General features: G+C 33.9%; 9 non-coding genes across 9 annotated transcripts; 7 read left to right on the top strand and 2 right to left on the bottom strand.

The window, feature by feature from the left end:
• Positions 1 to 1,316: 1,316 nt before the first annotated feature.
• Positions 1,317 to 1,388, top strand: TRNAQ-UUG (transfer RNA glutamine (anticodon UUG)). Its single transcript has one exon. It is a non-coding gene; the product is annotated as a tRNA-Gln (tRNA).
• Positions 1,389 to 2,214: 826 nt separating this feature from the next.
• Positions 2,215 to 2,286, bottom strand: TRNAQ-CUG (transfer RNA glutamine (anticodon CUG)). Its single transcript has one exon. It is a non-coding gene; the product is annotated as a tRNA-Gln (tRNA).
• A 1,550-nt stretch (positions 2,287 to 3,836) lies between these two features.
• TRNAQ-UUG (transfer RNA glutamine (anticodon UUG)) lies at positions 3,837 to 3,908 on the top strand. The gene has a single exon. It is a non-coding gene; the product is annotated as a tRNA-Gln (tRNA).
• A 2,446-nt stretch (positions 3,909 to 6,354) lies between these two features.
• On the top strand, positions 6,355 to 6,426 carry TRNAQ-UUG (transfer RNA glutamine (anticodon UUG)). Its single transcript has one exon. It is a non-coding gene; the product is annotated as a tRNA-Gln (tRNA).
• Positions 6,427 to 8,871: 2,445 nt separating this feature from the next.
• On the top strand, positions 8,872 to 8,943 carry TRNAQ-UUG (transfer RNA glutamine (anticodon UUG)). Its single transcript has one exon. It is a non-coding gene; the product is annotated as a tRNA-Gln (tRNA).
• Positions 8,944 to 9,769: 826 nt separating this feature from the next.
• TRNAQ-CUG (transfer RNA glutamine (anticodon CUG)) lies at positions 9,770 to 9,841 on the bottom strand. The gene has a single exon. It is a non-coding gene; the product is annotated as a tRNA-Gln (tRNA).
• Positions 9,842 to 11,391: 1,550 nt separating this feature from the next.
• TRNAQ-UUG (transfer RNA glutamine (anticodon UUG)) lies at positions 11,392 to 11,463 on the top strand. Its single transcript has one exon. It is a non-coding gene; the product is annotated as a tRNA-Gln (tRNA).
• A 2,446-nt stretch (positions 11,464 to 13,909) lies between these two features.
• On the top strand, positions 13,910 to 13,981 carry TRNAQ-UUG (transfer RNA glutamine (anticodon UUG)). Its single transcript has one exon. It is a non-coding gene; the product is annotated as a tRNA-Gln (tRNA).
• Positions 13,982 to 16,427: 2,446 nt separating this feature from the next.
• Positions 16,428 to 16,499, top strand: TRNAQ-UUG (transfer RNA glutamine (anticodon UUG)). The gene has a single exon. It is a non-coding gene; the product is annotated as a tRNA-Gln (tRNA).
• Positions 16,500 to 17,717: the final 1,218 nt, after the last annotated feature.

The raw sequence follows: 17,717 nt of genomic DNA on the forward strand, positions 1-17,717 counted from the left end.
TTTACATTTGCAAACTAATACACCCATTTCTTTGTCTCTCACATGGGCTGCGCCAAAGAGCAATGATTGGCACGTTGGACTATGCATGCAAAGGTACCAGTCCAAATCTTGGGGGTACTATTTTATTACTCTTGACCTTTTCTATTTCTGTCACCTTTGTTTATTGATAGCTCAAATCCAACACCAGTAGGTTGAAAGAGACAATTATTGATTCCTTTCAAAACGTCCATCAGCTTGAACAAGTTACAGAAATACAAACATTATAATACGTTTACATCACATTCCTACACAAAATAGTGTGACATTAAGAAATCCTATCCTGTTTTTCTGAAATGCATTTCAGAGGCCTGATTCCCAGCATCCCTTTTTGAAGCTTTCTGCGCTATTGATAAGGCGAATTTAGCACATTTTGAAAGAGAAGTGTTCTTAAATCAAACCTAGAGAACCACAATGACGGTATCATTCAGATAGTACAAATGTTTTTGTATATTAGTATGGAAATTGTGAAATAAAACGTTTTTCATGCTGATTTTCAACAGTCGATCTGAAATCGTGAAACATAAGCTTTTGCTTGGAGGCCTCACAGGTACTGATCTAATTTTCTCTTTTAAGATTATTCACAAATCATATGATATGCTTTGTATAAATCAACTATATTGTTAGATCAAAATTGAGTAAAAAGTGACTATCTCAATTTCATGACATATAGAAGAGTAAGGAGAAGAAGCTCATGTTTCAAATGTGGAGAGGCAACAACTTTTCATTATTTTCACCTCTACTAATTATATGCATTTTTGTAATGTATGTGTTTATGTTGTCCTATAAATATACAGAGACATATAGCAAGATATAGGGAGATACATACGTGTAAAGTGGATATGTACAAGTTTATAAGTAAATGAGATGTTTTTCCAATTAATAATTCTAAGAACTGAATGGAAAAGAAAATCGTAAAGTTTAGATAAGTCCCACTGTGATTTGTACTCAGATCCCGGTTTTCAGAGTCTAGAGTGCTAAGCATGATACCATCAAACCACCTGTACCAGGTTGAGCTTTTCATTTTGAGAGAAGAGATTGCATTCACGGGGGAATCTTATATTTTATTGCAAAATCGTATCTCACATAAAAAGTACTGTTCAACAGAGTGATAGCGTTACTTGAGTCCTCTGGGCAACATCCTTCCCTAACATAGTTCAATATGCAAAAGTTGAACAGAATAGAAAAGTAATAACATTCTGTTGGTCTTTGACTGTAGAACATTAAAAACTTTGAAATGTTCACATTGCTGCAGCAATTTGCTCCCTTGTCACATGGGAGGTTCCATGGTGTAATGGTTAGCACTTTGGACTTTGAATCCAAGGATCCGAGTTCAAATCTCGGTGGGACCACTTTCATGACTGTTGATCAAATCTTTTTCTGTCAAGTGTATTCATAAATATCACAAATCTAACACGTGTAGAGTGAAACATTAATTTATTGATTGTATTCTGAAAGTCTATTCGATGTGAGCAAATGATAGAACTTTTAGAAAACATGGAAATTAAATGGCTCAAAATAATGAGACATTTTGCGAGCTGACTCTGTTTTCTCAAACTCATCACAGGGGGCTGATGCAAGATATTACTTTCTTAAATCTTACTGTTATTGATAAGGGGAAGATGGAACTTTTTAATTGGAAATCCTTCATTAAAACAAAACTTGAGGAATCAAATTGTGTATTATGGGGACAGAAGATATGACGTTTTGAATAACAATCGTGAAATTCAGACACACATATATTTACACTCTGATTTTCTAAAGTAAATCCATAACCATAAAGTAATATCTTTCGAAAGACGTGTCAAAGGTAATAATCTCAATTTCTCTTTCAAAGAAATTCACAATTAAATGCACTGTGTAAGTCAAGCATGTTGTCATATAAGAAATCAGCAAAAATTAACTATCTCATTACTGGTCATATAGATGAGAGAGGAAATGAACCTAACGTTTAAATTGTGGATGGGAAACAACAGTTTTTAGTTTTCAGCTTCAATACATATGTTTATGAATAATTGATTTCTTTATATAGTCTTATCGCTATCTAGACGGATATAGCTATGTATACATAGATGCATACTTATACGTTGATAAGTATCAGTATAAAACATTGACGTTATGTTTTTCCAAGACCAAATTCTAAGAAATGGGTGAAATAGTAAATCTCATAATTCAAGCAGGTCCCACCAAGATTTGAACTCGGATCGCTGGATTCAGAGTCCAGAGTGCTAACCATTACACCATGGAACCCTCCCATACATTAGTCATTTTTCCATTGAGACAAAAGAGAGCGCATTAGTGCGGGGGCATTTCTTACATTGATGAAACGATATCTCTGTTGAATGCTCATAGTGTAAAGAGCTATAATGTGATTTGATTCTGTTCAGATACATTCTCCTTAACAGTGTTAAATATGCAAACGTTTATCAGGATAGGCAAGTTATATCATAATGATCATCTTTGACTGTAACATATTAAAACATTTTACATTTGCAAACTAATACACCCATTTCTTTGTCTCTCACATGGGCTGCGCCAAAGAGCAATGATTGGCACGTTGGACTATGCATGCAAAGGTACCAGTCCAAATCTTGGGGGTACTATTTTATTACTCTTGACCTTTTCTATTTCTGTCACCTTTGTTTATTCATAGCTCAAATCCAACACCAGTAGGTTGAAAGAGACAATTATTGATTCCTTTCAAAACGTCCATCAGCTTGAACAAGTTACAGAAATACAAACATTATAATACGTTTACATCACATTCCTACACAAAATAGTGTGACATTAAGAAATCCTATCCTGTTTTTCTGAAATGCATTTCAGAGGCCTGATTCCCAGCATCCCTTTTTGAAGCTTTCTGCGCTATTGATAAGGCGAATTTAGCACATTTTGAAAGAGAAGTGTTCTTAAATCAAACCTAGAGAACCACAATGACGGTATCATTCAGATAGTACAAATGTTTTTTGTATATTAGTATGGAAATTGTGAAATAAAACGTTTTTCATGCTGATTTTCAACAGTCGATCTGCAATCGTGAAACATAAGCTTTTGCTTGGAGGCCTCACAGGTACTGATCTAATTTTCTCTTTTAAGATTATTCACAAATCATATGATATGCTTTGTATAAATCAACTATATTGTTAGATCAAAATTGAGTAAAAAGTGACTATCTCAATTTCATGACATATAGAAGAGTAAGGAGAAGAAGCTCATGTTTCAAATGTGGAGAGGCAACAACTTTTCATTATTTTCACCTCTACTAATTATATGCATTTTTATAATGTATGTGTTTATGTTGTCCTATAAATATACAGAGACATATAGCAAGATATAGGGAGATACATACGTGTAAAGTGGATATGTACAAGTTTATAAGTAAATGAGATGTTTTTCCAATTAATAATTCTAAGAACTGAATGGAAAAGAAAATCGTAAAGTTTAGATAAGTCCCACTGTGATTTGTACTCAGATCCCGGTTTTCAGAGTCTAGAGTGCTAAGCATGATACCATCAAACCACCTGTACCAGGTTGAGCTTTTCATTTTGAGAGAAGAGATTGCATTCACGGGGGAATCTTATATTTTATTGCAAAATCGTATCTCACATAAAAAGTACTGTTCAACAGAGTGATAGCGTTACTTGAGTCCTCTGGGCAACATCCTTCCCTAACATAGTTCAATATGCAAAAGTTGAACAGAATAGAAAAGTAATAACATTCTGTTGGTCTTTGACTGTAGAACATTAAAAACTTTGAAATGTTCACATTGCTGCAGCAATTTGCTCCCTTGTCACATGGGAGGTTCCATGGTGTAATGGTTAGCACTTTGGACTTTGAATCCAAGGATCCGAGTTCAAATCTCGGTGGGACCACTTTCATGACTGTTGATCAAATCTTTTTCTGTCAAGTGTATTCATAAATATCACAAATCTAACACGTGTAGAGTGAAACATTAATTTATTGATTGTATTCTGAAAGTCTATTCGATGTGAGCAAATGATAGAACTTTTAGAAAACATGGAAATTAAATGGCTCAAAATAATGAGACATTTTGCGAGCTGACTCTGTTTTCTCAAACTCATCACAGGGGGCTGATGCAAGATATTACTTTCTTAAATCTTACTGTTATTGATAAGGGGAAGATGGAACTTTTTAATTGGAAATCCTTCATTAAAACAAAACTTGAGGAATCAAATTGTGTATTATGGGGACAGAAGATATGACGTTTTGAATAACAATCGTGAAATTCAGACACACATATATTTACACTCTGATTTTCTAAAGTAAATCCATAACCATAAAGTAAAATCTTTCGAAAGACGTGTCAAAGGTAATAATCTGAATTTCTCTTTCAAAGAAATTCACAATTAAATGCACTGTGTAAGTCAAGCATGTTGTCATATAAGAAATCAGCAAAAATTAACTATCTCATTACTGGTCATATAGATGAGAGAGGAAATTAACCTAACGTTTAAATTGTGGATGGGAAACAACAGTTTTTAGTTTTCAGCTTCAATACATATGTTTATGAATAATTGATTTCTTTATATAGTCTTATCGCTATCTAGACGGATATAGCTATGTATACATAGATGCATACTTATACGTTGATAAGTATCAGTATAAAACATTGACGTTATGTTTTTCCAAGACCAAATTCTAAGAAATGGGTGAAATAGTAAATCTCATAATTCATACAGGTCCCACCGAGCTTGGACTTGGATCGCTGGATTCAGAGTCCAGAGTGCTAACCATTACACCATGGAACCCTCCCATACATGAGTCATTTTTCCATTGAGACAAAAGAGAGCGCATTAGTGCGGGGCATTTCTTACATTGATGAAACGATATCTCTGTTGAATGCTCATAGTGTAAAGAGCTATAATGTGATTTGATTCTGTTCAGATACATTCTCCTTAACAGTGTTAAATATGCAAACGTTTATCAGGATAGGCAAGTTATATCATAATGATCATCTTTGACTGTAACATATTAAAACATTTTACATTTCCAAACTAATACACCCATTTCTTTGTCTCTCAAATGGGCTGCGCCAAAGAGCAATGATTGGCACGTTGGACTTTGCATGCAAAGGTACCAGTCCAAATCTTGGGGGTACTATTTTATTACTCTTGACCTTTTCTATTTCTGTCACCTTTGTTTATTGATAGCTCAAATCCAACACCAGTAGGTTGAAAGAGACAATTATTGATTCCTTTCAAAACGTCCATCAGCTTGAACAAGTTACAGAAATACAAACATTATAATACGTTTACATCACATTCCTACACAAAATAGTGTGACATTAAGAAATCCTATCCTGTTTTTCTGAAATGCATTTCAGAGGCCTGATTCCCAGCATCCCTTTTTGAAGCTTTCTGCGCTATTGATAAGGCGAATTTAGCACATTTTGAAAGAGAAGTGTTCTTAAATCAAACCTAGAGAACCACAATGACGGTATCATTCAGATAGTACAAATGTTTTTTGTATATTAGTATGGAAATTGTGAAATAAAACGTTTTTCATGCTGATTTTCAACAGTCGATCTGCAATCGTGAAACATAAGCTTTTGCTTGGAGGCCTCACAGGTACTGATCTAATTTTCTCTTTTAAGATTATTCACAAATCATATGATATGCTTTGTATAAATCAACTATATTGTTAGATCAAAATTGAGTAAAAAGTGACTATCTCAATTTCATGACATATAGAAGAGTAAGGAGAAGAAGCTCATGTTTCAAATGTGGAGAGGCAACAACTTTTCATTATTTTCACCTCTACTAATTATATGCATTTTTATAATGTATGTGTTTATGTTGTCCTATAAATATACAGAGACATATAGCAAGATATAGGGAGATACATACGTGTAAAGTGGATATGTACAAGTTTATAAGTAAATGAGATGTTTTTCCAATTAATAATTCTAAGAACTGAATGGAAAAGAAAATCGTAAAGTTTAGATAAGTCCCACTGTGATTTGTACTCAGATCCCGGTTTTCAGAGTCTAGAGTGCTAAGCATGATACCATCAAACCACCTGTACCAGGTTGAGCTTTTCATTTTGAGAGAAGAGATTGCATTCACGGGGGAATCTTATATTTTATTGCAAAATCGTATCTCACATAAAAAGTACTGTTCAACAGAGTGATAGCGTTACTTGAGTCCTCTGGGCAACATCCTTCCCTAACATAGTTCAATATGCAAAAGTTGAACAGAATAGAAAAGTAATAACATTCTGTTGGTCTTTGACTGTAGAACATTAAAAACTTTGAAATGTTCACATTGCTGCAGCAATTTGCTCCCTTGTCACATGGGAGGTTCCATGGTGTAATGGTTAGCACTTTGGACTTTGAATCCAAGGATCCGAGTTCAAATCTCGGTGGGACCACTTTCATGACTGTTGATCAAATCTTTTTCTGTCAAGTGTATTCATAAATATCACAAATCTAACACGGGTAGAGTGAAACATTAATCTATTGATTGTATTCTGAAAGTCTATTCGATGTGAGCAAATGATAGAACTTTTAGAAAACATGGAAATTAAATGGCTCAAAATAATGAGACATTTTGCGAGCTGACTCTGTTTTCTCAAACTCATCACAGGGGGCTGATGCAAGATATTACTTTCTTAAATCTTACTGTTATTGATAAGGGGAAGATGGAACTTTTTAATTGGAAATCCTTCATTAAAACAAAACTTGAGGAATCAAATTGTGTATTATGGGGACAGAAGATATGACGTTTTGAATAACAATCATGAAATTCAGACACACATATATTTACACTCTGATTTTCTAAAGTAAATCCATAACCATAAAGTAAAATCTTTCGAAAGACGTGTCAAAGGTAATAATCTGAATTTCTCTTTCAAAGAAATTCACAATTAAATGCACTGTGTAAGTCAAGCATGTTGTCATATAAGAAATCAGCAAAAATTAACTATCTCATTACTGGTCATATAGATGAGAGGGGAAATGAACCTAACGTTTAAATTGTGGATGGGAAACAACAGTTTTTAGTTTTCAGCTTCAATACATATGTTTATGAATAATTGATTTCTTTATATAGTCTTATCGCTATCTAGACGGATATAGCTATGTATACATAGATGCATACTTATACGTTGATAAGTATCAGTATAAAACATTGACGTTATGTTTTTCCAAGACCAAATTCTAAGAAATGGGTGAAATAGTAAATCTCATAATTCAAGCTGGTCCCACCGAGCTTGGACTTGGATCGCTGGATTCAGAGTCCAGAGTGCTAACCATTACACCATGGAACCCTCCCATACATGAGTCATTTTTCCATTGAGACAAAAGAGAGCGCATTAGTGCGGGGCATTTCTTACATTGATGAAACGATATCTCTGTTGAATGCTCATAGTGTAAAGAGCTATAATGTGATTTGATTCTGTTCAGATACATTCTCCTTAACAGTGTTAAATATGCAAACGTTTATCAGGATAGGCAAGTTATATCATAATGATCATCTTTGACTGTAACATATTAAAACATTTTACATTTGCAAACTAATACACCCATTTCTTTGTCTCTCACATGGGCTGCGCCAAAGAGCAATGATTGGCACGTTAGACTATGCATGCAAAGGTACCAGTCCAAATCTTGGGGGTACTATTTTATTACTCTTGACCTTTTCTATTTCTGTCACCTTTGTTTATTGATAGCTCAAATCCAACACCAGTAGGTTGAAAGAGACAATTATTGATTCCTTTCAAAACGTCCATCAGCTTGAACAAGTTACAGAAATACAAACATTATAATACGTTTACATCACATTCCTACACAAAATAGTGTGACATTAAGAAATCCTATCCTGTTTTTCTGAAATGCATTTCAGAGGCCTGATTCCCAGCATCCCTTTTTGAAGCTTTCTGCGCTATTGATAAGGCGAATTTAGCACATTTTGAAAGAGAAGTGTTCTTAAATCAAACCTAGAGAACCACAATGACGGTATCATTCAGATAGTACAAATGTTTTTGTATATTAGTATGGAAATTGTGAAATAAAACGTTTTTCATGCTGATTTTCAACAGTCGATCTGAAATCGTGAAACATAAGCTTTTGCTTGGAGGCCTCACAGGTACTGATCTAATTTTCTCTTTTAAGATTATTCACAAATCATATGATATGCTTTGTATAAATCAACTATATTGTTAGATCAAAATTGAGTAAAAAGTGACTATCTCAATTTCATGACATATAGAAGAGTAAGGAGAAGAAGCTCATGTTTCAAATGTGGAGAGGCAACAACTTTTCATTATTTTCACCTCTACTAATTATATGCATTTTTGTAATGTATGTGTTTATGTTGTCCTATAAATATACAGAGACATATAGCAAGATATAGGGAGATACATACGTGTAAAGTGGATATGTACAAGTTTATAAGTAAATGAGATGTTTTTCCAATTAATAATTCTAAGAACTGAATGGAAAAGAAAATCGTAAAGTTTAGATAAGTCCCACTGTGATTTGTACTCAGATCCCGGTTTTCAGAGTCTAGAGTGCTAAGCATGATACCATCAAACCACCTGTACCAGGTTGAGCTTTTCATTTTGAGAGAAGAGATTGCATTCACGGGGGAATCTTATATTTTATTGCAAAATCGTATCTCACATAAAAAGTACTGTTCAACAGAGTGATAGCGTTACTTGAGTCCTCTGGGCAACATCCTTCCCTAACATAGTTCAATATGCAAAAGTTGAACAGAATAGAAAAGTAATAACATTCTGTTGGTCTTTGACTGTAGAACATTAAAAACTTTGAAATGTTCACATTGCTGCAGCAATTTGCTCCCTTGTCACATGGGAGGTTCCATGGTGTAATGGTTAGCACTTTGGACTTTGAATCCAAGGATCCGAGTTCAAATCTCGGTGGGACCACTTTCATGACTGTTGATCAAATCTTTTTCTGTCAAGTGTATTCATAAATATCACAAATCTAACACGTGTAGAGTGAAACATTAATTTATTGATTGTATTCTGAAAGTCTATTCGATGTGAGCAAATGATAGAACTTTTAGAAAACATGGAAATTAAATGGCTCAAAATAATGAGACATTTTGCGAGCTGACTCTGTTTTCTCAAACTCATCACAGGGGACTGATGCAAGATATTACTTTCTTAAATCTTACTGTTATTGATAAGGGGAAGATGGAACTTTTTAATTGGAAATCCTTCATTAAAACAAAACTTGAGGAATCAAATTGTGTATTATGGGGACAGAAGATATGACGTTTTGAATAACAATCGTGAAATTCAGACACACATATATTTACACTCTGATTTTCTAAAGTAAATCCATAACCATAAAGTAATATCTTTCGAAAGACGTGTCAAAGGTAATAATCTCAATTTCTCTTTCAAAGAAATTCACAATTAAATGCACTGTGTAAGTCAAGCATGTTGTCATATAAGAAATCAGCAAAAATTAACTATCTCATTACTGGTCATATAGATGAGAGAGGAAATGAACCTAACGTTTAAATTGTGGATGGGAAACAACAGTTTTTAGTTTTCAGCTTCAATACATATGTTTATGAATAATTGATTTCTTTATATAGTCTTATCGCTATCTAGACGGATATAGCTATGTATACATAGATGCATACTTATACGTTGATAAGTATCAGTATAAAACATTGACGTTATGTTTTTCCAAGACCAAATTCTAAGAAATGGGTGAAATAGTAAATCTCATAATTCAAGCAGGTCCCACCAAGATTTGAACTCGGATCGCTGGATTCAGAGTCCAGAGTGCTAACCATTACACCATGGAACCCTCCCATACATTAGTCATTTTTCCATTGAGACAAAAGAGAGCGCATTAGTGCGGGGGCATTTCTTACATTGATGAAACGATATCTCTGTTGAATGCTCATAGTGTAAAGAGCTATAATGTGATTTGATTCTGTTCAGATACATTCTCCTTAACAGTGTTAAATATGCAAACGTTTATCAGGATAGGCAAGTTATATCATAATGATCATCTTTGACTGTAACATATTAAAACATTTTACATTTGCAAACTAATACACCCATTTCTTTGTCTCTCACATGGGCTGCGCCAAAGAGCAATGATTGGCACGTTGGACTATGCATGCAAAGGTACCAGTCCAAATCTTGGGGGTACTATTTTATTACTCTTGACCTTTTCTATTTCTGTCACCTTTGTTTATTCATAGCTCAAATCCAACACCAGTAGGTTGAAAGAGACAATTATTGATTCCTTTCAAAACGTCCATCAGCTTGAACAAGTTACAGAAATACAAACATTATAATACGTTTACATCACATTCCTACACAAAATAGTGTGACATTAAGAAATCCTATCCTGTTTTTCTGAAATGCATTTCAGAGGCCTGATTCCCAGCATCCCTTTTTGAAGCTTTCTGCGCTATTGATAAGGCGAATTTAGCACATTTTGAAAGAGAAGTGTTCTTAAATCAAACCTAGAGAACCACAATGACGGTATCATTCAGATAGTACAAATGTTTTTTGTATATTAGTATGGAAATTGTGAAATAAAACGTTTTTCATGCTGATTTTCAACAGTCGATCTGCAATCGTGAAACATAAGCTTTTGCTTGGAGGCCTCACAGGTACTGATCTAATTTTCTCTTTTAAGATTATTCACAAATCATATGATATGCTTTGTATAAATCAACTATATTGTTAGATCAAAATTGAGTAAAAAGTGACTATCTCAATTTCATGACATATAGAAGAGTAAGGAGAAGAAGCTCATGTTTCAAATGTGGAGAGGCAACAACTTTTCATTATTTTCACCTCTACTAATTATATGCATTTTTATAATGTATGTGTTTATGTTGTCCTATAAATATACAGAGACATATAGCAAGATATAGGGAGATACATACGTGTAAAGTGGATATGTACAAGTTTATAAGTAAATGAGATGTTTTTCCAATTAATAATTCTAAGAACTGAATGGAAAAGAAAATCGTAAAGTTTAGATAAGTCCCACTGTGATTTGTACTCAGATCCCGGTTTTCAGAGTCTAGAGTGCTAAGCATGATACCATCAAACCACCTGTACCAGGTTGAGCTTTTCATTTTGAGAGAAGAGATTGCATTCACGGGGGAATCTTATATTTTATTGCAAAATCGTATCTCACATAAAAAGTACTGTTCAACAGAGTGATAGCGTTACTTGAGTCCTCTGGGCAACATCCTTCCCTAACATAGTTCAATATGCAAAAGTTGAACAGAATAGAAAAGTAATAACATTCTGTTGGTCTTTGACTGTAGAACATTAAAAACTTTGAAATGTTCACATTGCTGCAGCAATTTGCTCCCTTGTCACATGGGAGGTTCCATGGTGTAATGGTTAGCACTTTGGACTTTGAATCCAAGGATCCGAGTTCAAATCTCGGTGGGACCACTTTCATGACTGTTGATCAAATCTTTTTCTGTCAAGTGTATTCATAAATATCACAAATCTAACACGGGTAGAGTGAAACATTAATTTATTGATTGTATTCTGAAAGTCTATTCGATGTGAGCAAATGATAGAACTTTTAGAAAACATGGAAATTAAATGGCTCAAAATAATGAGACATTTTGCGAGCTGACTCTGTTTTCACAAACTCATCACAGGGGGCTGATGCAAGATATTACTTTCTTAAATCTTACTGTTATTGATAAGGGGAAGATGGAACTTTTTAATTGGAAATCCTTCATTAAAACAAAACTTGAGGAATCAAATTGTGTATTATGGGGACAGAAGATATGACGTTTTGAATAACAATCGTGAAATTCAGACACACATATATTTACACTCTGATTTTCTAAAGTAAATCCATAACCATAAAGTAAAATCTTTCGAAAGACGTGTCAAAGGTAATAATCTGAATTTCTCTTTCAAAGAAATTCACAATTAAATGCACTGTGTAAGTCAAGCATGTTGTCATATAAGAAATCAGCAAAAATTAACTATCTCATTACTGGTCATATAGATGAGAGAGGAAATGAACCTAACGTTTAAATTGTGGATGGGAAACAACAGTTTTTAGTTTTCAGCTTCAATACATATGTTTATGAATAATTGATTTCTTTATATAGTCTTATCGCTATCTAGACGGATATAGCTATGTATACATAGATGCATACTTATACGTTGATAAGTATCAGTATAAAACATTGACGTTATGTTTTTCCAAGACCAAATTCTAAGAAATGGGTGAAATAGTAAATCTCATAATTCATACAGGTCCCACCGAGCTTGGACTTGGATCGCTGGATTCAGAGTCCAGAGTGCTAACCATTACACCATGGAACCCTCCCATACATGAGTCATTTTTCCATTGAGACAAAAGAGAGCGCATTAGTGCGGGGCATTTCTTACATTGATGAAACGATATCTCTGTTGAATGCTCATAGTGTAAAGAGCTATAATGTGATTTGATTCTGTTCAGATACATTCTCCTTAACAGTGTTAAATATGCAAACGTTTATCAGGATAGGCAAGTTATATCATAATGATCATCTTTGACTGTAACATATTAAAACATTTTACATTTCCAAACTAATACACCCATTTCTTTGTCTCTCAAATGGGCTGCGCCAAAGAGCAATGATTGGCACGTTGGACTTTGCATGCAAAGGTACCAGTCCAAATCTTGGGGGTACTATTTTATTACTCTTGACCTTTTCTATTTCTGTCACCTTTGTTTATTGATAGCTCAAATCCAACACCAGTAGGTTGAAAGAGACAATTATTGATTCCTTTCAAAACGTCCATCAGCTTGAACAAGTTACAGAAATACAAACATTATAATACGTTTACATCACATTCCTACACAAAATAGTGTGACATTAAGAAATCCTATCCTGTTTTTCTGAAATGCATTTCAGAGGCCTGATTCCCAGCATCCCTTTTTGAAGCTTTCTGCGCTATTGATAAGGCGAATTTAGCACATTTTGAAAGAGAAGTGTTCTTAAATCAAACCTAGAGAACCACAATGACGGTATCATTCAGATAGTACAAATGTTTTTTGTATATTAGTATGGAAATTGTGAAATAAAACGTTTTTCATGCTGATTTTCAACAGTCGATCTGCAATCGTGAAACATAAGCTTTTGCTTGGAGGCCTCACAGGTACTGATCTAATTTTCTCTTTTAAGATTATTCACAAATCATATGATATGCTTTGTATAAATCAACTATATTGTTAGATCAAAATTGAGTAAAAAGTGACTATCTCAATTTCATGACATATAGAAGAGTAAGGAGAAGAAGCTCATGTTTCAAATGTGGAGAGGCAACAACTTTTCATTATTTTCACCTCTACTAATTATATGCATTTTTATAATGTATGTGTTTATGTTGTCCTATAAATATACAGAGACATATAGCAAGATATAGGGAGATACATACGTGTAAAGTGGATATGTACAAGTTTATAAGTAAATGAGATGTTTTTCCAATTAATAATTCTAAGAACTGAATGGAAAAGAAAATCGTAAAGTTTAGATAAGTCCCACTGTGATTTGTACTCAGATCCCGGTTTTCAGAGTCTAGAGTGCTAAGCATGATACCATCAAACCACCTGTACCAGGTTGAGCTTTTCATTTTGAGAGAAGAGATTGCATTCACGGGGGAATCTTATATTTTATTGCAAAATCGTATCTCACATAAAAAGTACTGTTCAACAGAGTGATAGCGTTACTTGAGTCCTCTGGGCAACATCCTTCCCTAACATAGTTCAATATGCAAAAGTTGAACAGAATAGAAAAGTAATAACATTCTGTTGGTCTTTGACTGTAGAACATTAAAAACTTTGAAATGTTCACATTGCTGCAGCAATTTGCTCCCTTGTCACATGGGAGGTTCCATGGTGTAATGGTTAGCACTTTGGACTTTGAATCCAAGGATCCGAGTTCAAATCTCGGTGGGACCACTTTCATGACTGTTGATCAAATCTTTTTCTGTCAAGTGTATTCATAAATATCACAAATCTAACACGGGTAGAGTGAAACATTAATTTATTGATTGTATTCTGAAAGTCTATTCGATGTGAGCAAATGATAGAACTTTTAGAAAACATGGAAATTAAATGGCTCAAAATAATGAGACATTTTGCGAGCTGACTCTGTTTTCACAAACTCATCACAGGGGGCTGATGCAAGATATTTCTTTCTTAAATCTTACTGTTATTGATAAGGGGAAGATGGAACTTTTTAATTGGAAATCCTTCATTAAAACAAAACTTGAGGAATCAAATTGTGTATTATGGGGACAGAAGATATGACGTTTTGAATAACAATCGTGAAATTCAGACACACATATATTTACACTCTGATTTTCTAAAGTAAATCCATAACCATAAAGTAAAATCTTTCGAAAGACGTGTCAAAGGTAATAATCTGAATTTCTCTTTCAAAGAAATTCACAATTAAATGCACTGTGTAAGTCAAGCATGTTGTCATATAAGAAATCAGCAAAAATTAACTATCTCATTACTGGTCATATAGATGAGAGAGGAAATGAACCTAACGTTTAAATTGTGGATGGGAAACAACAGTTTTTAGTTTTCAGCTTCAATACATATGTTTATGAATAATTGATTTTTTTATATAGTCTTATCGCTATCTAGACGGATATAGCTATGTATACATAGATGCATACTTATACGTTGATAAGTATCAGTATAAAACATTGACGTTATGTTTTTCCAAGACCAAATTCTAAGAAATGGGTGAAATAGTAAATCTCATAATTCATACAGGTCCCACCGAGCTTGGACTTGGATCGCTGGATTCAGAGTCCAGAGTGCTAACCATTACACCATGGAACCCTCCCATACATGAGTCATTTTTCCATTGAGACAAAAGAGAGCGCATTAGTGCGGGGCATTTCTTACATTGATGAAACGATATCTCTGTTGAATGCTCATAGTGTAAAGAGCTATAATGTGATTTGATTCTGTTCAGATACATTCTCCTTAACAGTGTTAAATATGCAAACGTTTATCAGGATAGGCAAGTTATATCATAATGATCATCTTTGACTGTAACATATTAAAACATTTTACATTTCCAAACTAATACACCCATTTCTTTGTCTCTCAAATGGGCTGCGCCAAAGAGCAATGATTGGCACGTTGGACTTTGCATGCAAAGGTACCAGTCCAAATCTTGGGGGTACTATTTTATTACTCTTGACCTTTTCTATTTCTGTCACCTTTGTTTATTGATAGCTCAAATCCAACACCAGTAGGTTGAAAGAGACAATTATTGATTCCTTTCAAAACGTCCATCAGCTTGAACAAGTTACAGAAATACAAACATTATAATACGTTTACATCACATTCCTACACAAAATAGTGTGACATTAAGAAATCCTATCCTGTTTTTCTGAAATGCATTTCAGAGGCCTGATTCCCAGCATCCCTTTTTGAAGCTTTCTGCGCTATTGATAAGGCGAATTTAGCACATTTTGAAAGAGAAGTGTTCTTAAATCAAACCTAGAGAACCACAATGACGGTATCATTCAGATAGTACAAATGTTTTTTGTATATTAGTATGGAAATTGTGAAATAAAACGTTTTTCATGCTGATTTTCAACAGTCGATCTGCAATCGTGAAACATAAGCTTTTGCTTGGAGGCCTCACAGGTACTGATCTAATTTTCTCTTTTAAGATTATTCACAAATCATATGATATGCTTTGTATAAATCAACTATATTGTTAGATCAAAATTGAGTAAAAAGTGACTATCTCAATTTCATGACATATAGAAGAGTAAGGAGAAGAAGCTCATGTTTCAAATGTGGAGAGGCAACAACTTTTCATTATTTTCACCTCTACTAATTATATGCATTTTTATAATGTATGTGTTTATGTTGTCCTATAAATATACAGAGACATATAGCAAGATATAGGGAGATACATACGTGTAAAGTGGATATGTACAAGTTTATAAGTAAATGAGATGTTTTTCCAATTAATAATTCTAAGAACTGAATGGAAAAGAAAATCGTAAAGTTTAGATAAGTCCCACTGTGATTTGTACTCAGATCCCGGTTTTCAGAGTCTAGAGTGCTAAGCATGATACCATCAAACCACCTGTACCAGGTTGAGCTTTTCATTTTGAGAGAAGAGATTGCATTCACGGGGGAATCTTATATTTTATTGCAAAATCGTATCTCACATAAAAAGTACTGTTCAACAGAGTGATAGCGTTACTTGAGTCCTCTGGGCAACATCCTTCCCTAACATAGTTCAATATGCAAAAGTTGAACAGAATAGAAAAGTAATAACATTCTGTTGGTCTTTGACTGTAGAACATTAAAAACTTTGAAATGTTCACATTGCTGCAGCAATTTGCTCCCTTGTCACATGGGAGGTTCCATGGTGTAATGGTTAGCACTTTGGACTTTGAATCCAAGGATCCGAGTTCAAATCTCGGTGGGACCACTTTCATGACTGTTGATCAAATCTTTTTCTGTCAAGTGTATTCATAAATATCACAAATCTAACACGGGTAGAGTGAAACATTAATCTATTGATTGTATTCTGAAAGTCTATTCGATGTGAGCAAATGATAGAACTTTTAGAAAACATGGAAATTAAATGGCTCAAAATAATGAGACATTTTGCGAGCTGACTCTGTTTTCTCAAACTCATCACAGGGGGCTGATGCAAGATATTACTTTCTTAAATCTTACTGTTATTGATAAGGGGAAGATGGAACTTTTTAATTGGAAATCCTTCATTAAAACAAAACTTGAGGAATCAAATTGTGTATTATGGGGACAGAAGATATGACGTTTTGAATAACAATCATGAAATTCAGACACACATATATTTACACTCTGATTTTCTAAAGTAAATCCATAACCATAAAGTAAAATCTTTCGAAAGACGTGTCAAAGGTAATAATCTGAATTTCTCTTTCAAAGAAATTCACAATTAAATGCACTGTGTAAGTCAAGCATGTTGTCATATAAGAAATCAGCAAAAATTAACTATCTCATTACTGGTCATATAGATGAGAGAGGAAATGAACCTAACGTTTAAATTCTGGATGGGAAACAACAGTTTTTAGTTTTCAGCTTCAATACATATGTTTATGAATAATTGATTTCTTTATATAGTCTTATCGCTATCTAGACGGATATAGCTATGTATACATAGATGCATACTTATACGTTGATAAGTATCAGTATAAAACATTGACGTTATGTTTTTCCAAGACCAAATTCTAAGAAATGGGTGAAATAGTAAATCTCATAATTCAAGCAGGTCCCACCGAGCTTGGACTTGGATCGCTGGATTCAGAGTACAGAGTGCTAACCATTACACCATGGAACCCTCCCATACATGAGTCATTTTTCCATTGAGACAAAAGAGAGCGCATTAGTGCGGGGCATTTCTTACATTGATGAAACGATATCTCTGTTGAATGCTCATAGTGTAAAGAGCTATAATGTGATTTGATTCTGTTCAGATACATTCTCCTTAACAGTGTTAAATATGCAAACGTTTATCAGGATAGGCAAGTTATATCATAATGATCATCTTTGACTGTAACATATTAAAACATTTTACATTTGCAAACTAATACACCCATTTCTTTGTCTCTCACATGGGCTGCGCCAAAGAGCAATGATTGGCACGTTGGACTATGCATGC

The sequence above is a fragment of the Lissotriton helveticus genome, chromosome 4_1 (genome assembly GCF_964261635.1).
Source record: "Lissotriton helveticus chromosome 4_1, aLisHel1.1, whole genome shotgun sequence".
NCBI classification, from domain to species: domain Eukaryota; kingdom Metazoa; phylum Chordata; class Amphibia; order Caudata; family Salamandridae; genus Lissotriton; species Lissotriton helveticus.